Below are 19074 nucleotides of genomic sequence, written 5' to 3'. Positions count from 1 at the left end.
TGTACTAGCCCACATTAATTTTCCAGGAACACCCCACGGCTTTGCTGCTAACTGAGAACCAATGAGCACCACAGCTGCTGGCCTCACAACCAAGACTCATCTCTGCTGCTCTCAGACCTTGCTACAGCAAGCTAACAAGATGCTATTTTCCCCTCAAAATACACATGTCCTTGACATTATGTGCTGTACCATTAGAATCAAGTTATCTCTACTCCCTTTCCCAGATTTGAGACTATGTACTGGTTTTAGCTGGGACAGAGTTGTATTTCTTCACAGTAGTTTCTGTGTGGCTATGCTTTGGATTTGTGCCAGAAATAGTGTGGATCACACTCCCCTGTTTTCGTTACTGCTGAGCAGTGCCTGCACAGCACCAAGGCCTTTGCTGCTCCTCACACCGCTCCACCAGCGATGGGCTGGGGGGGCACAGCTGGGAGAGCTGACCCCCCACTGCCCAAAGGGCTATTCCAGACCACAGGACAGCATTTTCAGCAATAAAAGCTGGGTGAAAGTGGAGCAAGGGGATAAAGTTCAAGTTATCGCATTTGTCTTCCCCAGTAACTGTTAGGGATGAGGAAGCTCTGATTTCCTGAAGGTAGTGGCCTCTGATGGGACATGACAAATCAATTCCCTATTTCGCTTCGCCAAAGTGTGCAGGTTTTGCTTTACCTATTAAACCGTCTTTATCTCAACCCACAACTTCTCATTTTTACCCTTTCAATTCTCTCCCCCATCCCACCGGGGGAGGAGTGACCAAGCTGCTGCATGGGGCTTAGTGGCCATCCGGGGTTAAACCACACAGGACTTGTAGGAGCTGAATCTCTCAGTCTTTTATTTCCATCGAACTCATCCAAGAATTTACTACTCAGAAGTTACACAGGACAGTCACGTGGCATTAATCACTTTTCCTTGAAATACTTGCTAAAAAGCCTTTCTATAACATCTACAGGTATGTAAGTCAGTAGATACTTAGCAGAACTAAAACCCCAAAGTTTTGACAGATAATCTCACTACAAAGCTCAGCAAGTTGAAATTCACACCTCTATCTCACCTTGAACACATTTCTTTCACCTTAACCTTTCACTTCTGGAATCTTATTAATAAGCTAACGAGCAATGCTTCGGGGTTTTCTGTGTTTTTTTTTTTAATGAAATTCTTTATCAGCAACATTTTCTAGGCTGTTTTTTTCATATGCATATTTAAGGTCAACCTCGAAAAATTTCACGGGCCTCAATGTTCTATTTATGCTTTACCATGTTACATTCCTGAAAGTCCAACCGGGAAACAGTGTAGCTGTTAGAATTCAAAATATCCTATTTGCTTACTCAGGTAGAACAAAATAAGCCTGAAGAATCGTCCAGTACCTTGACCATCTTTCAGAGTGCTGACAGCCGTTTTGTGAAGCGAGACTAGAAGAACATCGACAAAGATATTCTGAACAAAGTCTGATTGTTTCAGATATACGGACAATAAGATTGTTTTAATATACCCCTAAAACATATAGAAGCACCAAGTGTTCCTCCAAGTGGTGAGCTACTCAACTATATACTCAAGTCTCAGACAAACAGAACAGAACTTCATGAGCAGGATTTTACCCATCCAGTAATACGCAATAACCATTACCCACACCTGTAAATGCTGAACCAGGAACAATAGCTATTACACTCTCATTAAAACCAGCAAGGTATAAAAGCTTCCCTACAAATGCATTAAAACCTGGCTGTTACCGAGAGATCTCCGAGTTTTAACATCCATTTCCATTTAGATACAAATACTCAAAAATAAGTTTTTATGAAGCTAACCATTATTTAAAAGCTTGTTTTCAGATACGGTATTTACATCCAGGTTTCCTGTACATTTCAGAAAACTGAAATGAACGAAAAAATCAATGCGGGAAGCAACAGATCCTAGCTGTTCTTATGTACCTACACAATGTAGACATTTAAAAAGTTAGTAAGTTCCTCAACAACTAAATATAATCCTGAGTTAAAAAAGGACAGGTTTTGAGCAAACTAACCCTTAGAGCTATGAGCCCTAAGAGGGGTGTAAGGCAAACATGAGTGCCTGCGTTACGGCAAAGTTCCAGAAATGGCTCTACAGTCATTAGGTAAAGTTGTTCTTAATAAATCTGAATAACCTAAAGGAGACTTTACTTCTGATTTGAAGCCAGTTCGCATGTTCGGCTCCGGGCTTCGTATGACCCTGGCGAGCGATATGGCTGTATGTCGCTCTCTGCAAAGCTGGATAAACAGGTTGAAGTGCAAGTTATTTTCCAGTGAGCCATCTACTTACACATAGGCTGCTAACCTTTTTTCTCCCCTTTGAAACAAGATAGCTGTCCTTCCACACGCTAATATTCTTTAAAATACCATATCTGGCTTTTATGCATTTTGGATCATGTACGATAGAGCAATAATTTAGGTGTATTCATCTGTGTTCCAAACAAAGTTCTGTCTTTAGCAATACTTTCACTGCTACCTTTCTCTGCATCACCTGACACCTGCACCACTTTGTACATGTCTACTCCCTGTTAACTCCAGAACCTGAAGTCATCCCGATGTCTCAAGTACCTTCCAAAATCAGGCTGACGTGCAGCCAGAGAGACCCCTTCTTCACCAGTTACACGCCTCCTGAAATTGCATAGCCTTCCAAGAACTATAGTTTGCAAGCCCGATGCACAAACGCAAACTATTTTATGGACTACGAATCCACTCAAAATACAGACTAAGACCAGTCCCACTCCAAGTAGTAGCATTAATGGCCTGCAGACAGGCTACAAGCAGTGTGAAGCAACAGACCTTCTTGCAAGTCCATAATGAAGGAGAGCACTAAGGCCTCATTAAATGTTCAATAGTCCGCTCTTTGCCGGGAAAAAAGAAACAACTGCAACGTCTCTAGCTTTATGAGCTGCCAAGACACCAAAGAAGCCAGTGTCCAAAAGAATTAGGACACTCATGAAGAAAAATTGGGAGAGAAGTAGTCCTCCTCCACAAGAAAAGCATGACCTCACAAAAGAAAAAACAGCTCTTAATACCCATATGCACTTCCATTTAGAGCACTGGGAAAGGCCTGTTTTCAGTAAGTGGTAAGCACCACCTCGATGCGTTTTTTTTACCAGGAATTGAGAATTAACTCCTTCATGCCACAGTTGCAGATGTACCCATGTGAAGAGTTATTCCGTGCAGCTCAGTTTTGATCACACCTTCACACAATATATAACAAACAGCACGTTCTTGGAGTTCAGGGCAAACGTCTGTGATCCTGATACACTGCTATCATGTCACACAGCTGCCTCTTCTATCCTGCTGCTCATTTTTTTCTCTCATCGCGTACTGCTACAGCGCCTGTAACTCGCCATGTTCACTGGCATCCTATTAGGTTAATTCCAGGGCACTTTGAATTGTCCCCATCAGAAACTCCCTCCTTCCGCAATGAAGTCACTCCTTCCTCTACAGATGCACCATCCCCTGTTACTCAATGCAGATGCTGAATTGCAGGCACATGTATCGGAGCAACAGACTCAAAGCGTACACAAGCAATACTTTAGTTTTGTGTAGAGAATGTCACGTACCTCTTTAAGCTAACAAAACATGTATCTATTTGTAACAGCGGAACCTTTAAAAACATATTGAACTCAAACACTGGAAAAATTTGAATCAAACCCCAAACACCGTCTAATTGTTGAGAAGCTACATATTAACAACACTTTATAGTACAATTTGCAAGCCTTGTGAAGAATTGTTGCTCAAGCACTCAGTTTTTGTTTTAACCTCCACAGGGCAAGGAAGCCACTGACCACAATTCTACCTTTCCATTCCGGCAGCACCTCTGCCTGAGAAGACGATGGGACATTCCGTTAAGAAAGGGGTCGGTTTCCCATCAATGCGACAAGAATTCCTGCAACACCTGGTTGTATGCTTGGCATCCAGAGGACGGGTTGAAGGTCATCCTGTTTCCATCATACCAGTACGCTGCCACCACTTTATTCCCACCTATGCTGCTGCCTCACTGCACCACCTACTCCTAGCCCTGAGCTCAACAAGAGCATTCCAGGTACCGAGAAGGTGCCGTACATCAACCGTCCCACCACACTGGCCGTACAGTTGCCATCCGAAGCCCTAGCAGCTGTGCACACTCATTGCCCAGAAAGCACTGTAAAGCGCCCTTACTGCTGAGTAAAGACAGTCTGAAATGACACTGATCATGTATATACACACATTCACATTCTGATATATATGCTCTTGCTTGTTTACACATCTATTAGTATATTTTTAGTAAAGGCACAGCTCTTACTCGTGAACATAAAGATCTGAGACACAGCTCCATTCGCAAGAGCAGTTAACAGATGTTGCCTGCACGTTCAAGAACTGCTCAGCATTCCCAAAAGCAAGAACAGAAATAGCTGCCTACTTTCAAAATAATCCATTTCCACACACAGGCATTTCGGAGATCAGAATTTGTCCACTTTAAGCCTGCAGACAATGCATTCCAAGGGACATACCATTGTTCCTCTTCCCACTGCCCACACAAATTCCCACCGTGTCACAATCTCAATATTGGGCCCAGTTTAGACAAGAAGCACTGCTTTCTTCCGACCAGCATCTGCTCTTAAGACAGAGCTGTGAAAAAAGCTGCTGGCAATCACATGCCACCAGTACACCCTATAAAAAGCAGGTCTGCTATGCATACCTCTACCTGTCCACGGGACCGTTAGCCCTGCCGACGAGCAGGCACCCTCACATTTTATTTCTCCTAGTACCAACTGCAGCCCAACTTAGCAAAAACGTTTGACATAAGCACCTGAACTACCTGGAGCATCCAAGACACTTCAAGTTAATATGGTGCTCTGGGAAAGATAAATTAAGGTGTGCTATGGATTTTTGTGACAAGTTCTCTTATTTAGTAAAACATATGCAGCAGACATACCTGGCTGGCAAAGTAGAAAAAAAAATTCATCTAGTGTTCTTACTAGGTAAGAGAGAAGCAGTTATGTTGCAAAGCAGAGCACACAAATGCCAAATGCACAAATCACCTATTTTTTTAGCCATTTAAAAATAATCAGATCAACCCATACACTGGGTAGCCACAACCAAAATCCATACACACCAGTGATGCAAACAGGTACTAGTATTTTTATCATGAAGCAGTACTAAAGCTTTAACTGCAGCAAAGTTCACATACTTAGAAACTTCAATGAGTCAACTATACTTTCTCCTAACACCAAATATCCCAAAAGCTTGCTACAGTGCAAAAAGAATTAACTCATGCAAATTTAAGCGCTACACAACATGCTACAGGAAACCGCCAGGAAATCACAGGAAATCCCCTCGCATCAAGACAGGCAGCAGCTAAGACAGACGAGGGAGTAGAATACAAAGGAACGATAAAAATATCACTCTCCAATTAGCGTATTTTTCTTCTTTTAAATTCCAAGAAGCATTCTTACGGCACTCACCTCAACAATTTTTCCTCCATGCTGAAGCTAATATTCATCAAAAACCCTCAACAAAAATATTTAGCCATCATCTCTGACAATGCTGCCATTCCCTCCTGGCCTGTAAGGACCAGCAAGGAAGCCCGAAATAGTCAATCGATAGATATTTCAGCTCTAGATTTTGAAAATCCTACCCTCTGTAAAGCCTCTGCTCTCCTCCCTTCCATCAGGTAACATCCCTCTCTGTCTAAGAAAATACATAGCTATCTATTCTGTCAACACAGCATTAAGCACATTTTCAAAAATTATAGTTGTATGATGCTATACAGACTTCTTTTTCTGTACAGAGCAAACCTGCTCTACTCAGCTAGAGTCCCTACAGCACTGTGCTGAACAAAGTAAAGAAAACCTACTAGAGACAGCTTCCAAATGTAAGTGCTAACGTTGTAGTTCTAGATTTAAGTAAATTTTGTCGAACAGCTGGCCGATTGAGACACTCAAGCTTTGAACTAGCCAACAGCAAAAGGAACAAAGCTCAGTGTCCTGCGTTAAAGACAACCATGCTGCTCAGCATCAGGGTGACTCGCTATCGTAGTTGACGACTATAATGACAACACTGCTTCTGTGCCATCTTCTGTCTGCCTCAGCTGTTTTGCTACTAGAGAAACACAAAAACCCAATTTCGTAACACAGATAAGTTCGCCAACTACTTGAATACAACACACCTACTGAAACACTGAAACCGACACTTGCAATTCCGGCAATATTCGGTCACATTTAAGGAAGATGAAAATTGATTTATTGAATAAGTGATTTAATGTATGCTCTAAATACACCCTGTCAGTAACACATCAAATGTATCTTATGCACCCAAGACAAAACACTGTATTTCTTAGGGTAAAAATAATGCCTTCTTTACACCATACTCTCGTTTGAAGAATATGAAAAACATCTCTACAGTTCAAATAGTCACAGCCACTGCAATACATTCATAATACTATGATATCGTTTTCTCTTTATATACACGGTCAAAAGTCTAACACATTGACCTCTACAAACTATTTAATAGACTTGCATTTAACTAAACACATATTTACCTTCTCTTAATAAGGAAGAGAGCACAAAACATGACTACTACATAATCATCAGTTCAATTAATTAATTGGGAAGATCTAAACATTAACCTCTTTTCACCTACAGATTCCCAAATCACTTTTTAACAGAAGGTACTTGAGAGTATTGAACAGGTCCATTATCTATACTAACAAAAACTGGAAGGAGGAAATGACAGTAAAATTTGGCAACACGGCACAATCCACTGGGCTTCATTCACTAAGTCAGCTCTTAAAGCTCTAGGGCTACGCTGTCATGCAGACACTTGCTACTTGATTTATTAAAAACAAAAGTTAAATGTGACACAGAGGGAGGAGCACCGCAGGTTTTCTAACAATAAGAACAAGAGCTTTCTTCTCACATAAACAGCACAAGTATTAATGTTTGAAGGGACTAATCCAGCATTGGTGGGCACCAGGAAACGCTTCAGCACAACGCACTGTTATCGGAGTTAGCTGACGCAGTTTAATGTACACAGACAGCGCAAGAATTAGTTTACAGACACATCCGTAACAGCAGTAAAACAGCATTCAGTTTGGCAGCCCCTAGTTGAGCACTCATGGAACCACCTTGCAGCCTGGGAACAACGCTACCTTCCAACAACACAAGGATCTTGCAGTGATTTTGGCTTTTGAGATGTACAATAACGCAACGCATCTATTCATTTTCTTCAAACTCTTTCTTCCTCTGCAAATGCATTTCACGTACATCCTAGTGTACTTCAATAAACATACTCTCTCTTTATAGAGCAGGTGAGCATTTTTAAAGTGATTCCATCGTACAAGCCTACAAAATTCTGTGAGGTATTGCTGTTGAGTTTCGCCGTCAACAGTACATTATGATACTCAAAACTGCATCCCTTACTAATTCGGCATTTTTAGAACCAGTTCTGGAGTTAACAAATACAAAAAATAAATATAGATGTTCAAGGAACACAATCCACATTTCTGAAGCCAAGAATCACTTATGAAGTGTGACAGCTCTGTGCAAGAGCAAGCAAGACTTTTCTGCAAGAGACAGGTCTTCACATCACGGATGCTTCCCTTCCCAAACAGTAGGCTTCAAAAACAAATAGAAACCCACAGAACAGAACCCTACCAACCGACCTGAACGCCAAATTTTTTTGGTCAGAGTCAAGACGGTTGACTAAGCATTTATTGAGGGATTATGCTGTGTAATCTAGGCCAGAACAGTTAATTCAATTCCCTTTCACTGTGCCATTAAACCTCTAGTCGGTCAAACTTTAGCACGCCAGACATACTATGTTAATCAAGGTGAAACCAAGGTAATGCCTGTAGGCAGGATGTGCTTCCTGCCCAACTTTTTACAAAAAAGCTTCTCAACTTCACCAAGACATCTATAATGAGCATCTGGTAGCACCGTTTAAAAAGCAAGCAAAAAAACCCCACATCACACCACACACACCAAGAAAACCTTTAAACAGCACTTTCGTCTTCAACATGTGGAAAAGGTTTTTTCCCCCCATCCCTCCTGACTTCGTTCACTGAACTCAGCTTCATCTGTAGTTGACTCTGAACTGAAAACAGAGGCAGTTTGAAAAGCAGGACCATGACACGATGTGTGAATATAGACTTGACAGGAAAATCAAGTTACTCATTCTGCAACACTGAGGCTATGATCAATAGAACCCACAAATTCAATTAAATTTATAGAGTGATTTCTAATGTCATTTGCTAAGCTTAAATGCTCACAACAGTTTATTTAAAATAAACTGACACTCAACTTCATTTAAATGACAATATAATATACAACCATTGAAATAAAAAACAGAATAGGTAAATAGTGGGTACAGATACATTATATACCTAATACACAACCACTGCAACTGTTTTGGAACTAAACTCCATTTTCATACTGTATGGTTACCACCCAATTGGAAAAAAAAAACCAACAAAACAACAAACCACCACCTTTCCTTTAACTAACTCTTATTTTCTCTCTAGTATGACTTTCATTTTCTTTGAAATCAATATTTTAACTGTGATTTAAATACGCAAGCATAAGAATCCAAAGCAGAGACAGTCACAGACTGGATTTATAACCTCACACATGAATAACTCACCCACCGAATGCCACAAAGCTACCATGGCACAGAAACAAGGCAAAGCATAAGGTTCCCAGCTTCAGCAAAATGCCTAGTTCTACGGCATCTTGGAGAAGTGCCACATTTCATTGCAACAGAAACAAAAGAATCACCAGGCCATGCAGAGATAAACCAGGCAATTCATAAAGCTAGAAGCTTTTGAGACTAAGGCAGATGTCACAGCAAAAATCTCTGGTTTGATATTTTCCTATCACATGCATACTAAATTAGCAAGAGGAAATGTCTATCTCTTCACTGCTAGAAAGAGTCTACATAGTCGTATTCACATCTTCACATCTGAGTGTAATCATCAGTGAACTCGCTGACCATTTTTCATACATGAGCATGTTGAAAACTCGATTAACTGGCTGTTAAGAATATCTGATATGAGTATTTGAGGCAATCAGTATAAGGATTCTCAAAATCTCACATCTTCACTCTCTCTTTACTCTGTCTCGTCTGCCCCATGGGTGAGGGCGCTCCCAAGCACAAACCCAGGCTGGGCAGGGAATGCATTGCGAGCAGCCCTGAGGAGAGGGGCTTGGAGATGTTGGTGGATGAGAAGCTGGCCGTGAACCAGCAATGTGCGCTGGCAGCCCAGAAAGCCAACTGCATCCTGGGCTGCATCCTTAGCAGCGCGGCCAGCAGGGCGAGGGAGGGGATTCTTCCCCTCTGCTGCGCTCTGCTCTGGGGAGATCCCCCTGCTGCCTCCAGCTCGGGGGCCCCCAAAATCAGAAGGGCACACACCAAAGCAGAACTTTGGCTTCTTTGATCACGGGCTGGTCTACAGGAAACCAGGCATGCTGGCAACAGGTGGGGATAGCCTAACCCGTAGGGGAAGAAAGATCCTGGGACAAGAATTAGCAGGGCTCATTCATAGGGCTTTAAACTAGGTTTGAAGGGGGACGGGGATGAAACCAGGATTACAAAAGTGGTGCCTGGGAGCAGCATACCCGTACTTCCGGGTAAAAGCGTTAGCAAGGTCTTGCAGTCCGTCTCAGTGACGGCAGGGGATGGTGGTTTGTGGGGCAGCAAAGACAGGAGGGGTAGTGATAAGTTAGTAACTACAGAACTGTGTGAGCATGTTCAAGTACTAATTAAGGCTTGTCCTCCCAAGAAAGTGGCAGGACAATTAGCCCAGCTGAAGTGCATCTACACTAATCCACGCAGCATGGGGAATGAATGATACTGGAGGAGATGGTGGAGTTTTGATCTCAGCTCCAGTCTTCCCGACTTTTGTCTGATTCAGATGGATGTTGTATCTGTTCCTGTTTGAAAAGTTATTTCACTAGTCATACAGGTTTACTTCTGAAGGAAGAGTAGAGGTGAATTGTGGAGTGGTCTGATTGAACTACACCAGTTTAAAGCAGACTTCATCACCCAGGTTGGACCTGGAGATCCTGTGGTTGATGTATTCACCTTGGTAAACTGGACGACTTCTACAATATGCTGTATGTTGTCGTAAAGTATACACACCTTGCTTGGCATGCCCAAGTCCAAGTTTAATGAAGTAATGGTTTTGGGAGAGGAATGTGAACTACAAGTTTTGTTCTTTCCACTGCGATTCTAGAGACTTTTGTAATGGATGTGAAATATCAACTTAGTATTAATAGGGACTAATTGACTTCAGATTGACTGATTATTTTTTTTCCCTGTCTCTTCCCTCCTGTCACCTTCATAACATGATCTGTCAGATCTGAATATTCTAGCAAACCAGGTAGGTTGCTATTAGGTAATTATCAGTTCAGCAAGGCATGTGGTTATGCGATTTCTCAGGCACATAGAAGTTGTGCAGTCTAGATGTGTTTCACTTATTAGCAAAAAATTAACTAGGTATTAATGACATGAAACTATATTTTACTCTATGGTTGTGTGCTAAAGTTCCAAATATCTCATGATTTGACGTTAGCACTGCATGTTGATGATAAGCTGCACTTGAAGTATATTAAATACATAGCATAAAGGTAACTTCCACTTATTGTCACCCAACATCGTATTTCAGCTGAGCATTGCTGATGGATATTTACATGGGGATTCACGTAGCAGATTTCTGTTTTCCAGGATTAAATTTATGCATATTATAACAAATGATCTCATTTTATCTTGGATGTGCAAGAAATGTTTTGCACTACCAATTTTGTTTATTAAGTTGACAACTTATTTATTAAAATGCAGGATTAGAGTCCAAATATGACCCTGTATTGAGGTTCTTAAATGCTGGTGATGTTTTCAAGAAATAGCTTGTGTTGCAGAATTTCTTCTAACATTGTACTTCTTTCTTTCTCTATCTGTAATCCCCAGAATCTATAAGGCTCCTTGGTGGGGTAATTTCTGTGACATGCATGGGTGTTTGTACCTATAAGAGTTTTCTTACAGCGGTCTTCTTTACAATAATCTTTTCTTACAGTAGTCAAAGTATCCTAGAACGTTAATGGGAAGCTCTTAATTTACAGTTTAGCTGCTTTCACTGAATCTACATATACTTACACAGTGCTTACACACAAAAATGTAAATGTTGTTGTCTGTGAAATTTTATTATTAAACTCCTGTATCAGGGTTCGTCTCACATCGGTCCCTGGGAAGGTAATGGAGCGACTCATTCTGGATGTCCTCTCCAAACACATTGAGGAACGGAGAGTTATTGGAAGTGGTCAACACGGATTTATCGAGGGTAAATCATGTTTGACCCATTTGATGGCCTTATACGATGAGGTAACTTGTTAGATGGATGAAGGGAGAGCTGTAGATGTCATCTACCTTGACTTTATCAAGGCTTTTGACACTGTCGCCCCTAACATCCTCATTAGGAAGCTGAGGAAGTGCGGGTTAGATGAGGTGACAGTGAGGTGGATTGAGAGCTGGCTGTGTGACAGGACTCAGAGGGTTGTCATCAGTGGCACAAAGTCTAGCTGGAGGCCTGTAACCAGTGGTGTCCCCCAGGGGTCGATACTTGGTCCAATTTTGTTTAATATATTCATTAATGACCTGGATGACGGGACAGAGTGTATCCTCAGGAGGTTTGATCATGATACCACACTGGGAGGGGTGGCGGACACTCCAGAGGGCCGCGCTGCCATCCAGCGGGACCTGGACAGGCTGGTGAGCTGGGCAGATAGGAACCTAATGAGGTTCAACATCAGCAACTGCAGGGTCCTGCACCTGGGGAAGAAAAATCCTAGGCAGCAGTCTAGCTTAGGGGTGGACCTGCTGGGCAGTAGCCCTGAGGAGAAGGATTTGGGGGTCCTGGTAGATAGTAAATTGTCAATGAGCCAGCAGTGTGCCCTTGCTGCCAAGAAGGCCAATGGAATCCTGGGCTGCATAGGGAAGAGTGTGTCTAGTAGGTCGAGGGAGGTCATTCTCCCCCTCTACTTGGCACTGGTGAGGCCACAACTGGAACACTGTGTCCAGATTTGGGCTCCCCAGTTCAAGAGGTACAGGGAGCTGCTGGAGAGAGTCCAGCGAAGGGCAACCAAGATGATTGAGGGATTGGAGTATCTCCCTTATGAAGAAAGGCTGAGAGAGCTGGGACTCTTTAGCCTGGAGAAAAGAAGGCTGAGGGGAGACCTTATTACTACTTACAAATATCTAAAGGGTGGGTTGAAGGAGGATGGAGCCACACTCTTCTCGGTGGTTCCCAGTGACAGGACAAGGGGCAATGGGTGCAAGTTGGAACATAGAAGTTCCGTTCCAACACACGAAAAAACTTCTTTACAGTTAGGGTGACAGAGCAGTGGCACAGGCTGCCCAGGGAGGGGGGGGGGGCCCCTTCTCTGGAGATTTTCAAAACCCGCCCGGATGCAGTCCTGAGTAATGTGCTCTGGGCAGTCCTGCTTTAGCAGGGGAGTTGGACTCGATGATCTCTAGAGGTCCCTTCCAACTCTGAAAATTCTGTGATTCTGTTGGAGTGAGTCCAGAGGATGCCACGAAGATGCTCCAAGGGCTGGAGCACACCTGCTGGGAGGACAGGCTGAGCAAGTTGGGGTTGCTCAGCCTCAAGAAGAGAAGGCTCTTAGAGGACCTTAGAGCCCCTTCGAGTACTTCAAGGAGGCCTACAGGAAAGCTGGGGAGGGGATTTTTACCAAGGCAAGTACTCATACGACAAGGGGTAATGGTTTTAAACTAAACGAGAAGAGATTTAGATTAGATATTAGGAAGAAATTCTTTACCCTGAGGATGTTGAGACCCTCGAACAGGCTGCCAGAGAAGCTGTGGCTGTCCCAGCCCCAGAGATGTTGAAGGCCAGGTTGGACTGGGCTTGGAGCAACCCGGGCTGGTGGGAGGTGTCCCTGCCCATGGCAGGGGGGGTTGGGACTACATCATCTTTCAGGTGCCTTCCAACCCAAACCATCCTCTAAGTCTATGATTCTTCAGCTGTCTGCAAATACTAGTGTATGTTTAAACTCTGAGCATACCAAAGGAGCAGATATAAACATATTTGGCAGAGAAACAATGGGGGACCAATAAACTTTACGTGCAAAATAGCTGAGATTTGACCTGCTTATGCCAATGAATAGAACTAAAAATATTTTAGGTAATTAATATTTCTTTGGCACCTGCCTAGGGGCAGGAAGTTCTTAAACCTCTATCTGGTACCCGTTGAATGCACTTGAATACTTCAATTCACATACAAAACATCTCTTTATTAATACTTCTATTAAAATTATTTTACACCACCATTATGTTTGGGATTCTTTGAGCAATAATATTTTCAACTTCACACTGTGACATGTGACAATTTAAAAAGAGACATTCAAACTTATAAACAGTAGAAGCAGCTTGATCACTTTACATAAAAAAAGCAATGCTGCAATGGCAACGGGATTCTGAGTATCAGAGTCAAGATTACCGGTATCATTTAATACTTCTCATACATATTCTGTGTTTCAAGGCAGAGCAAGTCAACAGCAAAAACCCTGAACAAGACAGTTATTCATTAAACAGACCAGTCTGGAAGCCCGCGTGTGTTTGATTTAGTCTCAAAAAATTAAAACTTTAGGACGAACCTACCACCTAAACCCAAAGATGTCTTTCAACAGCATTTCCCCTTATTAATGAAGCTCTATAGTCGTATGTCAGCTTAACAGAACAGCAAGTCAAAAGGAACCAGTAAAACAGTCTGTTTAATGGAGACAATCAAATTTCAAGGAAGCACAAAGCTGGGAAGGTAACACTGTGAATTCATACCGAGACTGAGGAACTTGAAGACGTCTACATCACTGAAGCGAATTAGAGGCAGCATACAGTGTTTTCTTTTGATCAGTTCCTGCATGGTTACGCTGCTTTTAGAAATACCATAACAACATGAGCTTTCTTTTCCTATCTTCAGGGTGCCTAAGGAATCTCTTGATAGCTCATTCTGAGAACAAACAATCCTCCTGCTGCTATGATAAGCTCTCATTAATTAAAAGCCGAGTGATACTACCTCAGTGATAACTCATCTAAACTGAATTCAAGGTGGAGGTCTCAACTCTACAGACACAGACCATGCGACCGAGCTCTATGGAGGGACAGCAGGGCTCCCAAGGATGCAATTACTTCATTTCCTTTTTTTTTTTTTCCCCAAGCTATTTCCTGCATGTCACACACAAAACAAACCTGATCCCATGTCTAACACTGACATGACAAATCTCATTCACACGTCCTATTCTTGTCTCATGGAACACATGCTATATCCTAGTCAGGTCCTCATATATGCATGCCAGCAGAGTAATTGCGTGCCTTACATTCTTAGTGATCTGTTTGCTCTGTATCCGAGACATCTATTTCAATACCAAAGTACTAAGAGGAATCACCTTCTCCTGTGTTTACGGCTCTCCAACCCAGAAGAACACTTGGCTCTGGCTGAGTTCTTAAATAGCACAGACCTAGCCAGGACACATTTAGCACTTAGATGCAGGTTAGCTTTAAGTTTTGTTCCTCTATACCGTGCCTCTCCATAGTTTCATAAAAGAAATTTAGTAATTACCCAAAACGAAAGAGAAAAAAGTTGTTTAGCAGCAATCTTCCTAAATAAAAGCACATTCAGTTTTGCACCCTACAGAAACTACAAAAGAAGATATAACCATGCCATATTAATTGCTGACTTGTAAAACTATTTTTGTTTTATAATAAAAGCAGCAAAATGCTGCAAGAATAACTCATTAGAACTGCTACTGAAAGACAAAATGCACAGGCATATATCACAGTTCAAACAACAAATTAAGAAGAGAAGTAAAATGAGTCAGTTAACAGAACAAGAATTAAACCAAGAACTGGAGTACAGAAGTACATATCTCTTGGGAGACTTGCACCTTAAAGTTTCAAGGCCCCACAGGAACAAATTAATCCATTAAACAACACGCAAGTTTGGAAAAAACTCCAACACATACATTATTCTGAATAAAATCTCCTCAAGTCCTAGAATATCCAAACTCCTTTCACAGTTTTGTAGGTGGCAATCAAGGCATGGCGTATTTCAGAAGCGGTGAGGAAGAAACCATCACACAGTCAGGATGTTCCAAACTCTACCCGTGTCTGTTGTACAGACTTGTTGTATGACCTGGGGCAAATGCCTTCATCTTTCTTGGTTTCTCCATCTGCAGATTAATGACTCGCCGTAAGGGGATGCGATGTTCTTCAGATCACTACCAGCTTTAACACCTCTTGAAGAGCAAGACAAAAAAGTCCTAAGAGGTGTTCGCTCTCATGAGTCAGTATTTTTACCACTGGCATTAAAAGTAGCAAGGTAAACCTAAGAAGAATAAATGCTAAGAAAAGACTATCTCAACCTTTACGGGTAGGACACTGCAAGTTAGTTAGCTTTTGGTTCCACAGACCTAATTTTTTTTTTTTTTTTTTTTTTTAAACGTCTACGTTCCTGTTGCTGAAGAGCAAAGAGGCAGTAAAGTGTCTTTAGCGACTCAAACCAAAAGCAATATTCCGTACTTAATTATAACAGACCCCTAGGATCAAGTCATTTTTTTTCCCAGCTGTTAACCTGTACTTTTCTGTGCATTTTCCTCCACCCTGCTTGTGTTCGGAGACCAGTTTCACAACTGACCCCACCCACACCCAAGACATGACACTGCTACTAGTAAAAAGTAACTAACCCGGACAAGCGTGAGCAATGAACGCGTGAATCAGAGGGGAAGAAGGGAAAAGTTCCTACCTCGTCAACCCGTAGACAAACACTCAAGAGACTGAAATCCATTCCCAACACAATCGGGAAAGCAGAAGAGGAATTCATCTTCCTTCCTCATCAGCAGTTGGACAGCCGTGAGGAGAAAACCCAAAAGGTAGCCCTTCAAGAGAACAGGCGTTTCACATTCACCACCTAACTTCTTCAGCTGGAGAGAAAAATCAAGCCATCTCTACCACAGGAAAACAACAGACTAGAGGCAACATTACCTGTGTCCCTAAACTGCTGCTTAGCATCACTGGATATGCAAATTAGCATCAGACTTTCCACTTAAGATATCAGAAATAAGCAAATCTTCCAAACATTTCAGGAAGCAGCTGTTAATCCAGTGTATTAACAGCTTTTGAGCCACACCTATAAAAACACATGAGGAAAAACCCGCCTTCCGAAACATATGCCTGCATATCTGTTTCTTAAGATGACAATAGCATCTCAAGCAATGGAGTTACAATTAGGTGACCGACCACATCTGTATTCCTGGTTAATCTCAAATGGAGAATAAAATGTGTTTACTAGAACCACATCTGACACTCTTACACTCCACATTTTGGCTGGCATAGAGCATTCATAGTGTCAGTTAACACAGCTCTGCTTACAAACGGCAACTCATTCGACTACGGTAACCTACTTAACTAGGCTCTTATGGAGGCAAAAAATAGCCACAACAAGTAAAATATAGCCCAAGGTTAAGAATTTAAATGGCTGCCAGAATGAAGGCTTGAGAAGAACACTGTGCACCAAAACAACACCAGCGACAAGAAGCACAACCTGACTGATTTCCTCAAACAATTTTCCTCTGATCCCAAAAATCTATTTAGCAAGAAGTGAGACCTTCATCAGACAGCACGTGCGCGCACATTTACAGCTAAATCAAACTGACATCTCCAGCTAGAAAGATATCTCAGTTGACACAGTTAACATGTACATTCTAAGGCATGCTCATCCCTCCTAGATGGAGAAGGAAAGTAAGCCTGTAATTACGCTGCTCTGCAGAGACACAGTCCCACCTCTGGCATTGACTTCAGCTCTCCATGCACAGAATAATTGTACCTATACTTCCACATGCATTAAATTCCAGTTAATCACTGACAGCTCTGATATTATACTACCAAAAGCCCAAAGAAATAAACTCTTCCCAGAATCACTGGTTTCTCGTTAACACCTGTCTGGAAATGAACTGTACTTCTATTAGCGAACAAAGTTTTTCTTTTCTATATTGACATGCAAAATACAGAGATCTAATCAAAAAAAGTAGAAAATAAACTTTCAATTGAACCAACAAAACAAAACACACCCAAAATAAGACTCTGCACAGCCTCTTTTAAAGCCAGGCCAAGTCTTTCACAGACAAAGCTAATATATCCTCTATTATTACATGCTGCCTTAGCCTTTGAGGGTGTCCAAGAGTTTCATAGTAAAAACACCTGCACACCCCCTTTTATGACTATGCTAACATTAGCATACCATATCAAAACACATCCAGAAGAAAAAAAACAAGTAGATGGCACATACATGCATACGTTTGTTACATCTGTCTTTTGTCAATATTTGGCAAAGGAAAGGTGGCTTGCGTTTGTGCATCATACTAACATCATACTGCTACAAATCAAGTTGCTTCTCCTATATAGCCATCTGATTCTTGGCAGCTATCCCCCAAAAAATTAGCTCAGAATTACTAGATGCCAAAGTACTTGCTCAGTATTTAACTACTTCTGGGCACACAGAAGTTAAACTGATAGCATTTTGAAAAAGAACAGAACAATTAGTGCAGTTAACAGAGGCATCATATACATGTTCATGTACCTTGCAATGCAGAAAGGAACATCCGTAGGGGATACAGAGACTAATAACTTGACAAGCAAAGAGCATTAGACCACGTGTCCGTAGAAGCTGAACTTGGTCTTAGCTGTACAACACATACCTGTAGGCTGACAAAAGCGTTTCCTAACCTCTTCATTTCTCCATCTACGCAAGAAAGGCACACACAGCTCTGGAGAGTACAGTGAGAACGACTGTTATTCCGAAGTACCACCAAAGTTCAACCAGTACACTAGTTCTGTAACAAAACTGAAGTTAAAGCATTCATTTTGTGCTATGTTATGTGAAAAGACATTTTTACCCCCATATAGACGTAAGACTGGAATCACATGCAAATACCCACACTACTTCCTGGTTTTCTTTTTCATTACACAGAACACAGCTACACCCTATAATATTTCAAGCTCTTAGCTACCTTCGTTAGGCTTGAAAGGCCTTAAGATCAACCCCAAGCGCTACAGCACAGGCTCCCTATCTTTCATTACCCAGGGATCAAAACCCCGTTCAGCCTCTCACCACCGGCCACTCTGAAGCTACGGCTGAAGCAAGGGCAGCCCTGAGAATAACCAGGGCTGCCCAAGAGCCTGGCGTGTGTTGCCGGACTCTCAGCTACAGCGAGAATCAAAGTTTCAACTACTCACGCTGCTTTTTTCTCCCTTTGTCTTTTGAACTTGAATCAACCATTTCTGCTACTCAAATATTATCAAAGCAAAATTGTTTGAGATAGAATAACAGGCGTGACCTTTACAGTCATGTGTGAACACAGATTCAGCAATGTTAGACTCTGGGGGAAAAAAAAAAAAAATGACGTGACCAATCCCCCGCTCATTCCACAAGTTACCTTTCCAGACAACCGTTCCACTCATAATCCATCTGAACAACTGGACAAGATTCCAACTGAAAACAAAACAGTCGGTACTGCAAAGAGCTGCAAGTTACACGCTACATGACCACTAAACTAATGAAGAAAACCAATAATGAACATGTCAGTTTGCCATGTATGAAGAGACTGCCTGCCACGTAGTCATGACAGAACTGACCCTGCACCAGCTACATTGCTAACACCTGCCACAAAAATAAGCTTTCCCACTGTACAGTCACCATCTCAGAGGTAAAAAGTTGGTCCACATCACATTTAAATGCTTTGAAGTACTAAGTTAACTGATCCATTACGCTGGCACTTCTCCCTCATCGCCTCTTCATAACAAAGCACAACAAACAAGCCTCATCTCCACAGAAGATAAAGCAGTGTATGCTGTACCGCAGCATCCTTAAGAATTTATAGCAGCTGCCAGAATTGCAAAACCCCAATGTAACTTACTCTAAAGACCAAAAAATCAGGGTATGAAAGGTTAATTGAAATGAGGCTTAATAAAGCATCCTAGAAGGACAAGAACCATATACACACTAGAAAGTTCATGTATTTGGATT

Source organism: Charadrius vociferus, unplaced genomic scaffold (genome assembly GCF_000708025.1).
Source record: "Charadrius vociferus isolate BGI_N301 unplaced genomic scaffold, ASM70802v2 scaffold861, whole genome shotgun sequence".
NCBI classification, from domain to species: Eukaryota; Metazoa; Chordata; class Aves; order Charadriiformes; family Charadriidae; genus Charadrius; species Charadrius vociferus.
This window is presented reverse-complemented; position numbering follows the sequence as displayed.